Source organism: Zootoca vivipara, chromosome 11 (genome assembly GCF_965207765.1).
Source record: "Zootoca vivipara chromosome 11, rZooViv2.hap1.1, whole genome shotgun sequence".
NCBI lineage: Eukaryota > Metazoa > Chordata > Lepidosauria > Squamata > Lacertidae > Zootoca > Zootoca vivipara.
In genome coordinates, this window is record NC_142594.1 from 12,095,299 (window position 1) to 12,116,967 (window position 21,669).

Sequence of the window (21,669 nt, forward strand, 5' to 3'; positions counted from 1 at the left end):
TGTTTACATCAGGCATCCCCAAACTTCGGCCCTCCAGATGTTTTGGACTACAATTCCCATCATCCCTGACCACTGGTCCTGTTAGCTAGGAATCATGGGAGTTGTAGGCCAAAACATCTGGAGGGCCGCTGTTTGGGGATGCATGGTTTACATGCATCTGAAATGTGTAAATCAGGGGTGGGAAACGTCAGTTCCAGGGCCTGAATGAGGTCTTCCAAGCCCCTTGAAGCCCCACACCCTACCCCAGCTCCTAGGGGAACTAGGAATGGTGTGGGACCACAGTTCCAAGGATCCTTTGGCAGATGCTATGGCTGATAAAGCTTTATATGTGAGCTTTCAATGTACGATGTATATGTGACTGGTGACAAGGTGTACAGACAAGACACTTGCAAAAAATTCCAGTCTAGAGGGGTCCCACGTGTGCGTGTACATACACACACAGTCTTCCAATGTCTCTCCAAGGAAATTTGACCCTTTAGGGTTAAGTTTCCCCCCTCCAGATTAGGATGTTTGCTTGCTGGTTAATTTTCCTTCTAGCCTGCCCAGCCTCTTGTGAGACCACAAGAAACCTGTGTGCACCCGCTCAGTCTGTTGTCTAGGTGCTAACCACAGATGGGCAAATTCTGGGCCCCATCATATGAGTCTTTCTCTTTAAACCAGATTTGGACTGGAGAGCCCCTCAAATAGAGGACTGTCCTTTGTCACAAAGGACACATGGACACCAAGGTAGAATTGCGGAACTTCTGCAGAAGCCTCCTCATTGCCTGGGCCTCAGTGATTTTGTATCTTCTGAAGACTTTCACCTAAAGGAAGAAATTCATGGGAGCAGCATTCATAGAGGAGAGAAATCACAAAGGCAACATGCTACAGCAGCATTTGAAAAGGGACTTGACAATTTGGCCTCCTAATAGCATGTGTCACTGCAAGTGTTACTAATACAGGGGCGATCACATCTCATTCTTCTGAAGGTCGGATGATCACTACAGGTATCATAAGTTATTCCTCTCCCACTTGATAAAGAGGACAGCACAAGTGGTAAAGGTACAGATAGATTTTTGCCTTCCTCTGGAGTCAGATACCGAACTAGAATAACGGATTGCCTGAGCTGACGCAGTAAATTGTGTGCTTTTACATAGAACAACCTCAGAGAGAACACTGGAACTGCTTCTGCTAATGAGGGCTAAAGCGCTTGGCATTTTAATAGAGAACCTTTATGATCCATTACTTGATTAATTAGATTTGGTAGTTGAGGGCTGAGAATACTGAAATAGCATCTGAAGTACCTCTACAATATCTGCTCTTCTGATTCCATGTGGCTGATAAACTAAAAATTCTTGATTCAATATGCGATTTATTTATTGTGATTTATTTGGCAATATATTCTGTTTGACTGGTGGTTTATGTTTCCTGTGAGAAATGAATTCTCTTTTTGTAATTCGTTTAACTGTCCTTCACTACCACGGTTCCTTTAGACACTAGAGTGCCTTGTGTGAATATTCATTAGCTAGGAGATGCTAAGGGCATGATCCAGTCACATTTAAGCACTTTTAATTCTAACAGATTTCAGTAGGTGATATAAACATTTGCTTAACTTGAGCTGAAATCTGTGGAGGTTTTTAGTTTCTAGATGCTCTATTTTTTTTATTAAACTTTTAAAAAAAATTGGATGGATTCCAGATGGTGCCTCTGCACTAACGGAAGGGCTATTGATTCATTTATAGCATCTGCTAATGGAAGAGGAGAGGGAATGCTTTTTTGCCCATTCCTTCTTCCCCCTAACCTCTCCTGCACATCCCCTCCCACCCTATTCTGGGAGAATCCAACCATTCTATGGAGCTGATTTTCAGGGGAAGAGGGTAGATGTCACAAGGGGAGAGAGCACAGGAAGATATCTTATATTGAATTTGACTATTGTTCCATCTAACCCAGTATTGTCTACATTGACTAGCAGTGATTTCAGACAGGGGACATCTTCCTACCTGAAGTTGAACCTGGGACCTTCAGTAAGCAGGACAAGTGTTCTGCCATTGAGCTATGACACTTACCCCAAAAGTGCCTCCCCTTTTCTTTCATTGCTGGGTCCTTCTGAGAAATCCAGCACTCACTGGATTCCACCCAACTATTTTACTGCCATCTCAGGGACCATTATATTATGGAGAAATGCTGCAGAGCAGTAACAAATTAATCTGGCTTACAAAATGAATATGTAGAATACACAAATCTTCTTAACTATAAGCCATAAAACAAAAAAATGAATAACAATGAAACTTAGTTTTCAGTATTGAAGTATGCATCTGTTTCTATAATGTTTTATGTTGTGAACTGCCCTGTGATCTTCAGATGGAGAGTGGTATACAAATTTAATAAATACTATTAAGGTAAAGGTAAAGGACCCCTTGATGGTTAAGTCCAGTCAAAGGTGACTATGAGGTTGCGGCACTCATCTCACTTTCAGGCCAAGGGAGCTGGTGTTTTTCCACAGACAGCTTTCTGGGTCATGTAGCCAGCTTGACTAAACCGCTTCTGGTGCACCGTTTATCTTTCTGCCACAGCAATACCTATTTATCAACTTGCACTGGTGTGCTTCCGAACTGCTAGGTTGGCAGAAGCTGGGACAGAGCAACGGAAGCTCACCCCATCACATGGAATCAAACCGCTGACCTTCCGATTAGCAAGCCCAAGAGGCTCAGTAGTTTAGACCACAGTGCCACACACAGGCAAATAGCAGGGAAATACTATTACAACTACGGTACTACTGCTGATATTAACAATAATACCACATAATCTAGCTCGAAAGAATCCCTCTATGCAAACTTAAGAGACCACGACAATGTCAGGCAGCCAGATAAATTATGTTTTATTGGTAAGAAGTCTTATATTGTGCTCTGATTTTTCCTCCTTTCTCCTCCAGTTTGGAAGGTTTTGCTTCTCTTTTAGATGAACCACAGCTTGCTGTGCTATTTGAACTTGATAAACTGGCTACTCCACAAATGGGAAACTTCAGGCTTGGAAGCCCAATGCTCCATACCTCTCAGTCTGGCCCTTGAGACTCTCACTGGGCCCCTCCTGGGCCCCTCAAACTGGCTGTGATCTGCACTCTCATCAAGTGTTTCTGTCTAATTGAAATGTGTCCTTGAACTGTGACAGTGCCCCTTGCTTGCCTGGATGCAGGATGGAAAGATGTTAGTATGCAGAAACCTTTTATTTTTGCGTAGGTGGAACATAGCCTATTAAACTAAGGTTTATTTAATTATTCTACCCCCTTTTGCTTCTGGTCCTGCTATTGGCATGTGGCCCTTGGAAGGCTTTCCAGGTGGGAATGCAACCATCAGGCTGAGAAAAGTTCCTACTCCAGCTCTGCTCCCTATCACGACCCTTTACAACCAGTGTGGAGAACCTTTGCCCCTCCAGATGCTTCTGAACCATAACTCCATCATCCCTGGCCATTGGCCATGCTTGCTACAGCCGATATCAGCTATAGTTCAGCAACATCTGGAAGGTCAAAGGTTCCCTACCCCTGCTTTACAATAAGGAATGTTGAATTTAGACTTTTTCTTTTTTACTAATAGCATGGTAAACATAGTATCATCTGAAATCTTGTTTGGTTAATTTGTTTAGCACTGATTCACAGGGGAAGCCATCAAAAACTCCACAAAATATTACAACACAAGCCTTCAGTTAACCCACAGCTTTTCATGATGGAATGCTCTCCAAACATCAAGGTGTCTGCACAACCTGTTTTTGCCGCTTTGCTCCCTGCCCTTGGTTTTTTTTACTGCCCTCATGCTGCACACCATTGATTTTTCATTGAAATCCTGGAAACATTAGCCATGTACTTGGAACACTCTGCTTCTCTTAGTTCTGAAATGCTGCCTCAGTGGACTAGAAATAAAAACAGCTAAAGCCAAATGGGTATCAGAGGAGGGATTCATAAATATGAGGAACTCAGGACTCAGCTACATGTACAAGAGAAATGTGTAGCACAGCCTTCTGTGACTGGAGCACTTCAGGATGCAGGTGACCAACTGCAGGACTTGAGTGGTGCCTCCAAGTCAACCATGGGTTCTTGGGCAGACTGTTCTCATAGCTGCCAAGTTATCCCTTTTTTACAGGGATTTTCCCTTATGCTGAATAGGCTTCCTCGCGAGAAAAGGGAAAACTTGGCAGCTATGTGTTCTGTGATTATGGATGAGGGGAAAATGCAATTCAGTTTGCATTTAAAGGCAAACCTACCTAATTTGCACTCTCAGAAACAATATATGAACCGAAACACAGCCATCTTTCAAAATCCACATTTCTCCAGCAAAGCAGTGTGCACAGAAATGGCTAAAGTGTGCATAAAAATGTATATACCCTGTTTCTCATATTTTAAGACATACCCATAAAATAAGCCATAGGAGGATTTTTAAGGATTCAAGGAATATAAGCCATACCCCGAAAATAAGACATAGTGATAGGCACAGCAGCAATGCCAGCCGCGACAGGAGGAGGAGGAAAAAAAATAAGACATCCCTTGAAAATAAGCCATAGTGTGTTTTTTTGAGGAAAAAATAAATATAAGACGTGTCTTATAATATGAGAAACACGGTATTTGTGGAAATAACATACAACAATACACCAGGGAAATTTGCTTTGCAAAAATGTGCATTATTACTCAAGATTAAATGCAATGTGTGCATTAGGAGAAATTCAAAATAAAATGATGATGAATTTCCTTGATGGTTATTTCTGCAGTTTACAACCTATTATAAAACACTGAATAGAACATGACAAAATACCAAAATTAAAACATTACAAACGAAAATCAAATACAAACTACAATAAAGATAAAACTGCATACTGATAAAACATTAGCAATAAAAATCAAACAGAAAACTGCAATAAAGGTTCCACATATCATTAGCAACAATTTATTTATTTTTGAATGCATATTCTGCCCTTCCTCCCTAATGAGCCTTCTGAGATAGAAGCTGCACTCTCTCCCTGCAGTAACATTTCCCAATTTTCTGCTTCACTCTCAAGCATTCCCACTAACCATAAAACAACGACCATTAGTCGCAAAGCAAATATCTGGGGTTACATCCCAACTAAGTTAGGTAAAGAGACCCCTGACACTTAGGTCCAGTCATGACCGACTCATCTCACATTATTGGCCAAGGGAGCCGGCATACAGCTTCCAGGTCATGTGGCCAGCATGACAAAGCTGCTTCTGGTGAACCAGAGCAGCACATGGAAACACCGTTTCCCTTCCTCCTGTAGCGGTACCTATTTATCTACTTGCACTTTGATGTGCTTTCGAACTGCTAGGTTGGCAGGAGCTGGGACCGAGCAACGGGAGCTCACCCCATCATAGGGATTCGAACCGCCGACCTTCTGATTGGCAAGCCCTGTGTCCCTGACTAAGTTAGTTGTGCTTAATTCCTGTTGAAAGAGATGGGGTTCAATTTACATCATGGTTAGCCTGTCCTATTGATTTCAATGGGGCCTGAGATCAACCGGCAGGGTGCTTATTCAATGTTTGCTCACATGTTGAGCACAATGATATTTACTTTCGGGTAAATGTGCATGGGATTTCACTGAGCCTCTGGAGCAACTCAAAGAGCCCCAGGAGAGTGCAATGCGTGATCCTTCTGAATGTCTGGCTCTGCTTTCAAATCAGCTACCTTTAAATGAGACCCCCCCCCTTCTTCTTCTCTGTTAACACCAAGGAATCTTCAAAAGCTTTATTGATTTTAGGGAATAGATACTAATGTCTCCCTTTGCAAAGGACTGTTTCATCCATTAATCAATTAATTAATCAAAAATGACTTTATTTCTGTATTGATCTACTGCTACCACCCTTGTTACAGGCCTCCCTGAATTATTAGTACAGTATGCAATAATAAGAGCTGTGCAATTAAGAGTGGAGCAAACCTAATGACAAATTAGAAACTGGGGATTTCAGTGGTTTGAACCAATTGCAATTAACACTGCTGCTGCAGAGTGGATACGAAGGCATCCCCCCCCCACCCATTAACTACACAAAATGTACCAAGCGTAAAGTGTGTGTGAAGAACTGAAATAAATAGGGGAGTCATGTCAGGCAGATGCTCCATTCATCCCCTTGCCTGAACTGAAGTGTCCAGATCAGATCGTTATATCGGGGCTGTGTGCCACAAGCAAAACAGTGAAGCGTGCTTATGCCCCAGGGGCATCAATGCAGCACAGCTGCATCCCACTGATGTCAACAGCAGTTGACACATGTATGATCATCACATTCAAGAGATCAAGCCCAACAGGTGGAAGTCTCATATAGTCTGAATTGCCTCTGCCACTTTTCCTTTCTTGTCTTTAAAGATTTTAATTGAGGTAATTTATGCTACACCCACAAATCTAAAAGTGAAGTTGATAGCTATTTTTCCACTGTAGCTTTCCTAAAACAGACAAATAAACTTCAAGCACATTTCCCTTTCTTTATTTTAAAATTTATTCACCTCTCTGACAAAGGCTGTGTAACAGCATTCGCTGTTTCAGCACGACAAACGGAAAACATTCTGCAGCATGTGAGAGAATAATTTCCCCCAGATGCTCCCAGATTTGCTTCGCTTGAAAAATTAAAACTCAGAAGCAGCATAAGATCCACATTTAGGTCTGAGGTGCAGTTACACTTTTCAGTAGGGACCCAAGTCCTTCTCCTTGGTTGAAAGCCACTGAGTGGTGGAACCAGTCCTAAATGTGCCTAGCTTTCTCTGAATTGTGCTCAAATGCAGTGGTCCAGGGGAGGGCACTAACGGCTGGTGGGCATTGTTGCTCCCTGGGCTTCCTGGCAGCATGCATCGCTGCTGGTCACTGAGAGGGGAAGGGGCAAGACAGTGGGAATTCAGCACATCATGGGAACAGCAGTAGGGGCATCAGATTGGCTCACTGTGTCAAGCTCCCCACAGCCTTACCCCTTGCTCTCCCCTGCACTTGGTAACCAGCAGTGTTGTATGACACTGGAAAGTCAGGTGAGCTGCCCTGACCTCGCTGCTCCTCTGGCAACTACTGGTGGAGGGGCAACTGGGGAGGAAGGCAGCTCCGGGCCCCTTTTTGGAGGAGGGGCAATAGCATTACCAATGGTCCCTCCTTGGTCTGGCATGAAGTTATAATGAGGCCTTTACGTTTTACTATTGTTTATGGCAGTTCAGTATACAAGAAGTCAGAGAATGAGCCCTGTGTCTTAGTATAGTGGCTGATCCTAATTAACAGGGTATTATGCTATGTGCTGTTGCGGTCTCTCTCTCTCTCCCCCTCCCCCCCTCTCTGTGTAATGAAACAACACTTGACTGCATTTTGGACCCTCCTGCACATCAGACTCCACCCCTGAACCAAGCTCAAATGTATTCTTAAATATGTGCTAGTCATGGGTGGAAGGAGGGGGGTGAGGAAGTTTAGGGATCAGGGGTGTCTTTTGCAATTGCTTCCTTGCTAGGCTACGGAGAACATTTAACAGTGCAAAAATGCAGTGCTATCTCCCCCCCCCCCCCGCTAACATGCCCCTGGTGTTACAGGCTATTTATTGTGCCTTTATTCAAAAAGTATCCCTGCTGGGAGCTGTCCATGCACATTTGCTCGCTGCCAATTTCTCTGCCAGAAGCACGTAGATGGACCTTACGACTATTTCCTCAAGGTAACCTTGGCCACAAGATATTTATCAGCAAGGGTAATAAAATGTAAAACAGAAAAGGGGAGGGAGAACAAACAGCCAGTTGTCTAACTCTCACAGTTTGTGTGTGTAAATTATCAGTTAATAACCAGGCTTGCCAAGCTAATCTAAACCAGTCTTCACCAACCTGGTGCCCTCCAGTATTGGACAACAACTTCCAGCAGTGAGGCTGTATAGTCCAAAATGTCTGGAGGGCACCAAGTGCATAATGGAAGTAGCATGGCATTAGACACATTTTAAAAGTTTGGTCTGTTAAATATATATGCACACAAAATGGACCAATAGATATTATGCTGACAAAGGCCAAGGATCATTTGAAAGCAAAATATCTAGATTGGATGTACATGTGGCAAGCCTAGGCAATGGGCAGCATTCTGAGGCCACAGCCTCACCAAACATTCAAAGATCCTGGGAACTGTAGTTTGTTAAGGGTGTTGAGTGTTAGGAGACCCCTATTCCCCTCACAGAGCTTTAATTTCCAGAGTTCCTTGGGAAGAAGGCTCAATTGTTTCGGGAATTGTAGCTCTGAGGGGGTCTCCTAACACCTCTCAGCATTCTTAATGAACTACAGTTCCCATAATGCTTTTGGGCAAGCCGTGACAGTTAAAGTGGTATCATAGTGTTTTAAATGCATGGTGTGGATGCAGTCTGAGATGAGCCAGGGCATTTCTGCATCTGCACAGTCCTGACCTCACTGCCACCCATCCTCACCCCTGCCCCGTCCAGGTAAGCTGCAGTGATGGTGGGAGGGCAGCTCTGCGGTTCTACCCCACCATGCTGACCACTGCTGCTTTAAAACAAAATGCATTGATATGAGTGAATCTTGATTACAATCTCTCTCCCCACCTGCCCCCAGGATGGAAGCATACCCCATGGCAGGAAAATCTATCCAGCACATTTGTATTCCAGCCTGAGGCTGCATACCCACATGGAGCTATTTTGCTTGATCTTCACAACAACCTTCTGTGGTAGGTTAGACTGAGAGGTGGCAAGTGATTCGCCAAAGGCCACCCAGTGATCAGGATTTGAATCAAAGTCTGCCTACCCCAAGTCAAACAATCTTTCCTATGAGCTTGTTGATTCTTTCTAATTTGATTGTTTTTAGATCATAATGGGTGCAAGACGTATTTCTTGTCTCATTAATTGCAAAACCACATGGATCAGGTTCCATCTGTCTCCGAGTGGAATCTCCCCTCTCTCCACTCCCCACCCCGGCGCTCCAACACCCCCCCCCTTATTTTCTCTGCTTTCAGAAACTCTTAGTGCATTAGCTTTTCCTTTCCCAGGGTTGCATCTCTGACAGCAAATTGTCAAGCAAACAAAACCTTCTTGCCAGCGCTACAGCTCTTATCTCTTACAGTCAGTCTCACAGTCCAGACTGCAGCTGAAACAGACAGGAAAACTCTTGGCCAAAGCAAGCTAAATACTCTCAATTGTTATTATAATAATTATGTCACATGAATTTTGCAGCCGACCACAGATGTCTTAGCCATGCAGATCAGCCAGGCAACTGGAGAAAAGATGTTGTGCAGACAAGTGCTCTTTCATTGCTGTTGCTGAAAGGCAAACTGGACCATGTGTATATTATGTGTGTATACTGTATTCTGTTTTGGACATGTGAGCGTGGGTAGCTTTTTAACTTGTTCTATCCGTAGAGTTTTGGTAGGTGAGCAGCAACCTATTAATAACACATTTTTAATTACCAATCAAAATGAAGCAAGCAGACAAGCCTCAGCTACATAGATGAAACGGATGTGGGCTGTAACAAAATGTTGCAATGTGTAGGGCTCCTGATTCTAGCTACCATCCAGAGACACTGCCTTTCCATATACTGTACTCTATTCCATTCTCCACACCCTTCAGTTCTCATTGAAAGGCAAGCCTACCCAATTTGCATTTTCTGAAACAAGATGTGGACTGAAACACACCTATCCTCTGCAATTTGCATTTCTCCAGATTTTCCTATGAGGTTCTCTTGCCACACGATTTGTACAATATGCATATACAGTACTAGGGGAAGTATGCATTAAAAATGCATATACATACAAGTGGAAAAAAACATTTCAAAAATGCATTATGTTAGTTTGCAGAAAGGTGTGTATTAGGGGGGGAAATCGCATGTATTAGGAAAAATCTGCATTAAAATGATGATGAGGATTTAAAAATAAATAAATCTCAAACTAATGTAGAGAAATGAATTGAAGACTGGAAAAATGAGACACTGAGAGAGAAATGAAATTGACAGATTCACCCATCTGCACCTATGCCTCAATAGTCAGTCAGTATTCCACACCCACTGAACATGCTCTGGTCTACTTTGGTGGTGCAATTACCTCCTCCAGCAAACGTGTGGAATGTAGCCATTAATATTTCTCACCCTGTACACCCTCATTTTTAAATCACATTAGGTTACTGTGTGTCACAAGTTATAATAATAATAATAATAATGTGATTTTATCCTTTCTATATGCAACTGTTTTATTTATTGCTTCTTTTTTTAGTTAACTTATGTATTATAGTTTGAGCACTGCTTTAGGGAAAAGACAGGGTATACATCCCCTAAATAAACAGGTATGTTGGGCTCAAGCTATCAGAAACTTTCTTGGTAATAAACACTTTACAAAAGTGTTACGAAAGCAGGAGGCTAATGCTGATATTCAATCGCTGGCAGTTATGCCCCCAGCCCTGTCAGAAACTGTGCATCAATTTAAGCTCCCAAGTAGTCATCAAGGGCAGTCCCAGGTACAGGAGTAGCACTGACAGGCTGATTGCATGTATATTTATGGCTCGCTGCTCCCTCAGGTGCAGCACAGCAGCTCCCATTTAAGCTAATAGGGCCAGCACAAGAATAATGGCAGGTAAGTAGACAAATTAATAAAGGAGATTCAGCACTGCAGGCTCTTAGTGGGTGGCCAGCGCTTTCATTTAAAAATAAATATAATATTATTTATAAAGCACACATCCCCCACAGCCTGCAGGGCAAGGCAGAATAATTCCATTATAAAAACATCAGAAACATTCGAAGTGTAGAATACCAAAGAAATGAGGAACAAAGGGAATCCAAGTCCAGGAGAAGGCCGAAGTGGATGCCAGTAAGACAGAAAGGAAGCCTCTTACAAAGAACATTCAGGTTATTTTATTAAAAATCAGCATGCATGATTTCTATTTTTAAAAAAAATAAAATAAAATAGCCTGCATTCATGATAGGCTATTTTGTTGGAAATTCAAGTTTTCATCATGCTGAAAAGGAAGAAATAACCCACGTAGGTGAACTGTGGTCCTGGAATGATGGGATGCTGAAGTCTTGATTAGGACTGGGCCTCTGAAGCACATTAAGCCTCTCAAGAGGTCAGCTTTTGAGGTTAATTGCAAAATGCTACATATTCCACAAGGATGCAGTTGTTTGGCACTGGTAAACATGCGCCAAATGTTCAGTCCCTTCTCAACAATGCACTAAAGGGATGCAGTACACTGTTCCCACTCACGTCAATTTTAGGAATCACAGGGACTTCATTTAGGCTTTATACTCGTCAAGTAGCTTATGGACCTAGGCGAACCAGGGTTGTGTTTTTGCATGAAACACAATTGGCTGCAATTGATACTTTGGATTACAGTAAGCAATATTCTCAAATACCAGATGCTATCATAAGAACCAGCTATCAATTTAAATGAGCTGAACTTTAAAAGGAGTGTTATAACGCATACTGAACCAGGGATCATTTTTGATCATGTTCTCATGCGGAAGGCAAGCTGGCCTAACATTATGTCTTCTTACACAATGAGCCGGAAACCAGTTATACGCTCAGCTGACTATGGACGATTATAGGGGCTGTTTACTGAGTGGTGACTAACCATAGTGCCAAGGCCGGCCCAATACATTTTGCCGCTTGTGTTGAAGGGCAACGCCCTCCCCATTGCACAAAAGAAGTCAAAACTATTTTCAATATGGGTGATCTGCAGCATCCTTAAGGCAGCAAGCTGTCCTCACAACACCTCACTGCCACCCACTCCACTGGCCATCTGCCACTTGCTTAATGGTAGGGCCGGCCCTGCATAATTTTGTGCTAATTGATCTATCAATCAATCAATCAAATAAATAAAGTTGGCTGGCAAGAAACTGATGTAAATGGGAATGCATGAGAATGTGTGTCTGGATGTGGCCATCTGACTCTCCAGCAATTTGCATAACAGTACGTTTTTGCATCACACACAGTCATCAATGATTGCACATTCAGTGTATTTTTCTATATATCAAATCTATAAAGTCAACATCTGATCTGGATGTATGATTTAGCATCTAGGCAAATAATGGCTAATGTAGTATACTGAGGACAAGCGAGTTGGCCCATGCTTATCTTTAAGGCAGAAAATGATACCTTAGCAGTCCCGTCCCCCCTGCTTCTTTAACTGCTTCACTCCCTGCTAAAAGCCAGGTCAAAAATGGCCCTTTAATATGTAAAATCCAAGCCTGAGTGTAAAATGTAGCGCCATCCACTGACTGTAATATAATGTGTCATAAGAAGTAAGTAGCCTTCTGGTTTGAAGGAAGGCTGATAGGCAGTACAAGGCTATTTTACACATGTCAGAGGTAATAAATCTATAGGTTGCCTGCAGGCCTTAGATCCTTATAGAAACACATTACGTGATGTTAAATGTCTCTGTTTTTAATGCTAATGACTCTTTTCAAGAAGGTCTTTGCTATCAAGCTGGAAGAATTCCTGTTTATGCTGGTTTGTGTTCTAGCTTTATTATGCACAGAATGATTGCGTTAATCAGTTTTCAATTAGGAACAGCTAAGGGGAATAGATCGCCATACCAGCTTTGCTTATGACTCTTCAATTTAAAAAGATCATTCTCAGGAGGAGGAGGAGAAGAGGGTCTTTAATTGACTCCCCTAGCTCCTGAATAAAATGCATGTCATTTCTTAGGATATGTGCAAGTCTGAATTCATCAGGCTGCAGCTCAGTGGTAGAATGTCTGGCTTGAATGCAGAATTGCCCAGAATTCAATCCCTGGCATCTCTAGGTAGGGCTGGGATGGATTCCTGCCTGAAATATTGGGAGAGCTCCCACCAGTCAGTGTAGACAATCCTGAGCTACATGGACCAATGGTCTGACTGGGTATATGGCTGCTTCCTATGGTTCCTAATGATATTGTTATGTCCTGATCTCATAAGCCACCATGCTGTGTTAAGACTGGACAATATGGCTGTTGTGCCTGGGAAGTGCCATGAACTCTGTGATATTGCCCTGAATAGGTAAGCCAACTCAATGCATCACAGGGGCACAACAGGATACTTAGTTTGTGCTATTAATGCCCATCAGTGGGCTGGTTTAGGCTAGTTCACTACAGTCACTTAGTGGGGAGCTAGAAGGAGGGAGCTCTCTTTGGAAGCTTAACATTCCTGGAATCTTAGCACTTTGTGTAAGGTAAACTGAATTTACATGTATGTCTGGTTAACCAGGAAGCGAGTAGGAACTGAGTTCACGTACATCTTGCATTATTTGCTATATTTGTATTCTGATTGCAGGGCTCTGTCCTTTGAGTTTTGGATAATAAATTCACCAGTTGTCCTCTTTCCTTGGGACTAGAGATGCTTGCAAAGCAGCTCTGAAGCATCCAGCACTTGGAACTTTTGGACTGGCTGACTACAAAACTGCAAGCCATATTGTCTGTTCCCCCCCTCTACAGACTCAGAAGGATTATTGCATTGTTTGTGTGTTAAACAAATGACCTATGTGCTTAGCTTTTTGTGGGCATTGACTTGAATAATTATGGTTCCAATGAAAGAATTCTTTTCACCTTAAATACTGGCAAGTTTTATTCCACCCAAGCCTCATAGGACCCACAGAGGAAGGGATCACACTGTTGCATGGCAACACTTGCCTACCATCTCCCATATCGACCCCATTGTTTACTGCAATTGTCTTCCGAGACTATTATTCTCCTTATCTTAACGGGAAGATACCATGGGTTATTACTGTGGTGTTCAAAGTGCAGGGTATAAATGCAAGAAATTAACTTAAGCACAAAAACCCTTGTAGCAAGGTGCAGCAAATTGGGGACTGCAGTGACTCCATTTTGCAAGACTCTATTAAGCCAGCACAGAACTAGGCTGGTGTGTGGCAGAGGACAGCTTTGTTATGCAGCACAGCTAGGGATGGGGAAGACATTTGATTCATTTCGCATTTAAAGGAGAATCTACCTACAGTACTCTGTACTTTCTAAAACAATATGCAACGCAGAACACAGGCAACCTTCTAAATTAGCACTTCTCCAGATTTTGCAATGACATTTTCCAATGTGGTGTAGTGGTTATAGTGACGGACTAGGACCTGAGAGACCACAGTTCAAATTCCCACCAGTCATGAAGCTGACCTTGGGCCAGTCACCCTACAACATAGGGTTGTTGTAGGATTAAATGAGGAGGGGAAGAACCAAGTATGCCACCTTGAGCTCCTCGGAGAAAAAGGTGGGATATAAATGCAATAAATTAATAGTAAGTGGTTTGCAAAAACAAAACAAAAACAACCCAACAACCCCAAAAGCCACACACTTGACTAAGGTAATGTGGGTATAGAAATGCATACTTAGTGAAAACTGCATTAAAATGTATCATATTGGGAAAAACACACTTTGCAAAAATGTGGATATTAGGCAAATTGTAAATAGTAACATTAGGAGAATTCCACACTAAAACTCTTATGAATTTTCATGAGGACTTAAAACAGACACAGACACAGACACACACACACACACACACACACACACCAAACTGATACGGAAATGTGGAGAACTTAAGGATGGGAAACTCAGAGAAACAGAAATTGACTGATTCTCCCATCCTTAACTCCTTCCAACCACAGAACTACCATTGCTGATGCAATGATATCAAACCAATAAATGGTGGCAAGCGATGTCTCAGCACCTTCTGAATTGAATTTCTCCCATATCCCTAACTTGTGATGGTAAAATTTATTTGATACCTGCACATTCTTGACTCACCAATTACCTGCTGCATTTGTCACAACAAATCTCCTCCTACCAAGAATGGGAGCTGAGGGCTCCACTATAAACTGGTGTAGCAATGAATTGTTCCCTCTGCAGGTCAGTCCCAAGATGCTAGCCTGCCACACAACCATCTCCTCTTGTTTTGGTTTCTGCTGATGCGTTTCTGTCCCATTGCTGAATCATGTCTGTGCAGTGAATAACAAACGCAGCTCCTTTTCTATTAAAGCCTTCCCAGGCATTAACCCTCAGACTCTGTTATCTTTATCAGATCTTTAGCATATGGCCTGGTGGGCTTTGTGGGTGGGTAGCTATTTGTATGTGTACTTTTGCATTAGTTTCCAAGAAACGAATGCTATATTTTGCCTTCCCACTTAGCCATTTTGAAAATCTGCACCTTCTCCCAAAGCCCACAAATTATGCATTGCCAAAAAATAAGGTTTGCATAGAAATCACCTATGTTAATTTTTGTGTGTAGAGGCAAGTTTTAAAATAATTACTATCATTTACACAGGACTTCAAACACAATACATCTTATAACTGTGGGGGGAAACGTGCTTGTCTGCTTTCTGCATGCTGGGCAACTTCTAGGCCCTTGCTGTTTCTGAATTTACATCAATATTTTAAGGATTCAATATTCACTAATATTGCTGGTTGTTTTCCTAATTGTACAGCATAAATGTACATATGCTATGATTTAAATTGCAGAAACAATAATAAATGTTTGATTAGAAATCATTTCTATTTCTATTCCAATTTAAAAAATTCACATCAAGAACTCTTAACATCTAAACCTGGATGACCTTTAGGGGGAAATTACTTGCTGTGTTTAACTCAGAACCCATCCACTCCCTCCCAGTCTTCCACTAAATACAAATTCCTCTGTGGCCATGTTGGAGCCTTTTCTGAGACCAGCGCACATTGCAGATTGGTCATGCCTTTCAAGAGTGTTTTAGGCTCGCCTTTTTTTTTTGCACCACTTTTGCACTCAGAGGAAAAAAGACAAGAAGAATGGGTGCTATGATGCTGAACTTTGAAAAACAACCTGACCTTTACAGCTGAGTTGGTGCTCTTTCCTTTGCTTGGTTCACCCCTGCACACCTGAGTGGAGCTAAGAAGCAAAACAATTCTGGAATTCAGAAGACCAAGGAGTGGGCCTTCTAAAGCTAATGGGAGTGGAATGAAACGGTAAGAGAACCACATCTTATTTCATCTCTAATAAGTAAGAGTTAATGGAAAGGTTTACACTACTGGGACAGAGCAATCCTATGCCCAAATTACACTAGGGCAGGAGACACGCCACTGTAATGCTGGTAGCAGGACTGCTGTATCCAGTACATGCTCACCCTGGGGAGGAAGGGAAGGAGAAAATATCAGAAGGGGTGGAAAAATGCAGACTCCCTCCCTCAGTGTCCTTGGAAACTAGGCCACATACAATGCCGTGGATCTAGTCTCGTGGCACTGGCATCACCATCACTTACTGCAATTAATAAATAAAATAATAATAATAATAATAATAATAATAATAATAATAATAATAATTTATTATTTATACCCTGCCCATCTGGCTGGGTTTCCCTAGTCACTCTGGGCAGCTTCCAACAAAAGATTAAAATTACATTAAAACACCAGTCATTAAAAACTTCCCTAAACAGGGCTGCCTTCAGATGTCTTCTAAATGTCAGATAGTTGTTTATTTCTTACTATTCAAAAAGAAAAAAGAAACAAAACTATACAACTATGCAAAACATACAACTATACAATTAAAAGATACAAAACAACTATACAACAAGGTTGGGGCAGTGCAGGAGCACTGGTGAAAACACCAGATGTGCCTACCCTGCTTTCTCCTCACACCGTTCAAGAATGGAGCAGCAATGCTGCTTGCCAGGAGGTCAGGTCTATGGTGCCAGCCTTTTCCATGCTGCCTCCTCCTGCACATACCACCACTCAAAGACTATGCTGGTACTGTTGCCTATATGACATCCATATCCAGATGCAGCCAATGAAATGATGATGATGGGCCATGGCCTCAGGACACAAACAGACCACACAATACATACATACCCCCTTCCCTTTCTCTCACACACAGAGCACACCAACATCTCTTCTGCTCTCGCACATTCCAGGGTAAAACACCGGAAGAATGGAGCAGGCCAATTTCCCCCAAAGAATGAGAAGAATTGTGTCTGCCTCATATGTCAGGTTCCAAAAGTTGCTAGAAATAGTTTTTTAATAGAAGCTGGGGATCTGGGGATTGTGGTTTACCCCAGGGGCACCAAAGAAAGCCTTTGCACTGCCATGGTACCCAAGATGATGACACCTTTAAGGCAAGAGAAATGGCTGCATGAGGCTCTCAGGCATATATGTGGACTTTGATTTAATGCCTAATGAAGACATATTTGCCTCCTTCAGATATTTTTTTTAAAAAGATTTTTGGTTTTTTTTTTTTAAATACCAAAGTTGTTTTGAATTTGCAAATTCCTCTGCTACTCAACTCCAGTGGGGTACTTAGGGAGTGTGCCTCTAGTAGGATGTCTAAAGAGCAGCAAATTGATCTTCCCCATGCCCACCTCTGGTGCTGAAAGTCTCTTACGGATCAATGTGATGCAACACTTGCAGGAGTGACAACAGATAAAATGCATTTGGGACACACTTTGGATAATTTTTATGGGAAACCCTATCTTTCCCCAGGCCCTTAAGGGGAAAGCAGACTCAGTGCAGTGGGTTAGTTAACAGCATTACTCCAAACTCATCTAATTAAAGGTCTGCCTAGAACTCTAACACGGAAGAGAAAATGCATACAGTATAGGTAAATGACAATGATATATTGGAGAGCTGCAGAACACGACAATGTTTTCAGAGGGCAGACTATAGTTTGGGGAGAGTAGTTGCCAATCCCAATCAGCTATTCAGACTTTTCCCCGATCTATCCCAGGTGTTCAGAGCAGGTTACAATATATCTCATTTTATCCTCACAGCAACTGTGCGAGGAAGATTTGACAAACAAGCAAAGAGATGTTGGCTCCCCAGAGCCACCCATTTACCTGGATGGGTAAACAAGGATTTGTACTTCAGACTCCTATGTTCATACCAAGAGCTCTGAGAGATAGAAGGGGGGTGGGGGAGAGACACCTTGGCAGTTCTTTGCATAGATGTGCAAATAAAGATATCTTGCAGAAGGGATGCAACTGTGTGAAAATAAGGTTCCTTTTGAATATTGAAGAAAGTATACAGAGCAAAAAAAATAACACACACCAAAAGAAAATAACACACACCAGTTGCCGGGGGAGGGTGTCGGGGGCTAGAGTACATTGCCAGTACAAGACCTGGTTACTAAGTAACTCTCCATAAATTACCCTATCCAAACTCGGGGGACATATGGCTGAAACTGGAGGGCAGATTTTGCATAGCACTAAATAGCTCAGCTTCTCCCTGATCTTTGTTTTACTACAACATATAGAACAGAGATATCTGAGCCAGCCCTGTCTGGCAACTTCTGTGCTCTTTCCCTTTTTTTCATGCTTTATGTTTCCACACACATTTGTGCATGCAGAGTAACTGAATGATTCATAACATAACAAGAGTCATAACATATCTGTAGCTTGGCTAACACTTGGAAGAGTTAGCAAGTTATGACTAAGCAATATGGCTGGTCAACAAAGACCAGAAATAAAAGTGTTGCGTGTTTTTGATAGTATGTTTCTCTGTCTCACTTCCAGTTCAGAAGCAAAGCCTATAGTTGTATCATGTCTAAGATGGGTTTTATTTAATTTCCTCCCACCCCCAACACTCCTTTTTTAAAATACAGATTCATAATACATTAAGTACTTGGAAACTAATTCAAACTTGATTTTGCTTTTAACTTAACTTGGCATTTTTCATCTTTACTGAAGCCAATGTTCTTTCTGCTAGCTGAGGTTTAAAATTAGCATACTGCTACTGAAGGCATTTAAAATGTTGATTCCTTATTCTTGGAGAAATTTAACTTCTGTTTATACAACTTGCTCCCCATGTACATTATGTTTCCAATCTGCCATTTGTTAAACCATCTGGACTGGCATTTGGGCCCATTTTGGTAGCATCCCCTTCTTTAGGAAATGTATGAGGTGCATATGCACAGTGCTGAAATTGACTGGAGTTTTCTGTCACGGCTTGGTTTAGTAATTGCACAGTATTTAAAGCGGATGTTCTTGAACCACCATGACTATCACACTCTTGGGTGACTTTGATCAGCCATGAGAATCACTGGTAACCAGGGTTCATGCTGGTGCTTAGCAAAGAGTTCCTGCACCACTTGATCACATATTTATAACCAGACACATGGAAATACCTGGCCAAGGCGAGAACCTGTAACTGGTATGAAAATGGTACATCATTTAACATAAGGCCAATCAGGACTGGCTCAAGAAACTTTGCTGATTGAGGTGGAATAGCAAAGGGTGCTTCTGCTTCCCAGATTAAGGTACATAATACCCAAGGCCTAAGTCCTTTTGGCCCCTGAGCCAGAACATCTCACAAGCACCCCTTCCATGGATTAAAAATGCAATAATGAATAGAAATAAATTTGTTGCCCTTTCTTGTCAACCTAAATAAACGTCTGGGGCAGCTTTCTCACTCTGCCCAATAGTAGGGCCTGCCCTGTTTCCGACCACAGCACAACCTTCTCTCCTCGTACCCTAACAAGCAAATGACCAAACAAATAACAAACAATGACCAAATTATAGGAAGGAATATGGAAATTTGGCTGTATGTCAATGCCCAAATTATAGACCTTGGACATTTTCTGGGGCCTTCCACTTCCTGCCTTTAAGTAATGCAGTTTCTAAATGGAAAGATGAAAGTTGATGGACCTTTTAATTTGTCTACATCTTTAATTAGGGTATGTACTAGTGAAGCAGCTAGTACAATTAATTCCACTAAATGAAAGTCAGGACACTGGTGGGAAGTGCTGGATTTCATGGATGTTTTCATTCCCAGTTGTTCTGATCTCCTTTAATATTCTCTTGAAGTAATTCTCACTCGTATGCATATTCACACCATTACTTTTAATCTTGGGCCATTCATTTGCCTTGACATAAAAAGTAATTTGAAAACCCCCTTAACAAAGAGTGTGTTCTTTCCATTTATCTCATAATTCGCTGAGGATAAAGGCAACTTTATAACAGATCAAATTGTGAAGAACCTTCTGCTGGATATATTATAAATAGATCATAGCAAAGAGGTTAATCTTTTATCAGCTCAAAAACTGACAGACTAGTGCTTTGCTGTTTTCCTTCAAGCTGGCTTAACAAATTTCCTTAATTCAAACCTAGAGGAGCTGTTAAAAATGGTTCAAACAGATCTCTTATGCTACCTACAAATGAATATTTCCTTGGAGTAATTCTTTCTAAATCTTTCTGTAAATAAAGAAAACTGACTGACCCCACCAGAAAGCTAATTTACATATTATGCAGAACAGAGCAGACCGAGGACCAAACTAGATATATCAGAGACCTATGAATGTTTCTATAATGTGTTTGTTGTCAAAAGCAGCTATTGGGGGGGGGGGGAGTTGGGTCATGAGCACAAGGTACTGTATGTGTGGGGAGGAGCCCCTGCAGCCCCTTTTCATGCTGCCCCCTGGACATGCTGTAAGGGGTGGGCAAGTCAATTGTCAATTTTGGTTTCTCTGTTTCTCATTTTTCCAGTCTTAAATTCGGTTCTCCACATTTACAACTCTGTTTGTGATAATTCATCCATATTTTAGTGTGACGATTTCCAAATAATATATTTTTTTCTATGCAATTTCCCCAATATAATGCATTTTTAATGTTATTTTCACCAATATATTCATTTTATGCACACTTTACCCTAGCATATGCAGCTTTACATCCATTACTTGGTTGGAGAGCTGCACTGAAATGTGTGAATTAGTGATTAACATTTAAATGTGAACTGAAACAAATTTCTCCCTTCTTATCTGTTATATTAGCCAAGGAGGTGAAAACATACGTGCACAAGGTTAAGCCTCCTCTGCTCTATGCCATGGTCCCAATCCAAATCCCCTCACAGCTATTTTTAGCTGGGGGGGGGCTTGAAAGATAAGAGAGATAAAGTCATGCATCTGCAATGGCACATCTAGCTTGGCAGAATTATTGACTGTTCCACTTCAAAATGTAAAAGTGTGTGTGCGTGCTTGTATTTTTGAATGTTTCTCCACATTATATAAAAAAATTGCTTGCATGCAATAGCAAATCAAAGAGAAAAGTTCCAGATTCATGAGTCTACTACAGATTTTTGGTTTGCCGTTTTCACATGGAGGAGCTTCACGTCCCACCCATTCCAAACGGTTGCCACCTCATCCTGAGAAAAATATGTAAATTGGTTCTAAGAGTATGTAAATCCGTTGAGCATAATTGAGAAAAAGAACCCCGCTTCCTGAAATAAAACAAAAGGGGGGGGGTACACTGATGACTTTGATGCTGCCTCTTCCTTACACTGATTAGCAAATCAGTTTCTGACTGGAGGTAATTTATAAGATCCTTCAACATTTCATATGATGTGCTGGGAGGGGAAGAGGTCAAATCTTTCCTGGAGTAAATCTCAGTTGGCAGTTACAGAATGTTCAAGCTTGTGAAAAGGCCAATTAAGGCATTATTGGCTGATGGGCCTCAGCACTTTGGATGGCTTTTAAAGGGCTCGGGAAATTAGCTCTGCCGTCAGTTCAATGCACATGGGTTTTCTTCAGGGAGGTCCACAAATGGATCCTCTTTCTGAAAAACTCTGCTTCCATGATTGAAACTGCAAAGCCCGGGTTATTTTCCTAATTATGAGTTCAGGGAACGGATCTGTCTGCAATAACTGCAACCCATCCTTCGCTCAATGCTTCACTCTTGTTAACATGGTGTGTAAAACAATTGAAGTAGGCAAGAATTCACATGATTAAGGAACATAGGAAACTGTCTTATACCAAGTCAGAACATTGACCCATCCAG

General features: G+C 41.8%; 1 protein-coding gene across 1 annotated transcript in view; it reads right to left on the minus strand.

Moving 5' to 3' along the window:
- TMEM108 (transmembrane protein 108) overlaps nt 1-21,669 on the minus strand; it is a 179,626-nt gene that overhangs the window by 23,871 nt on the left and 134,086 nt on the right. The window lies entirely within an intron of this gene.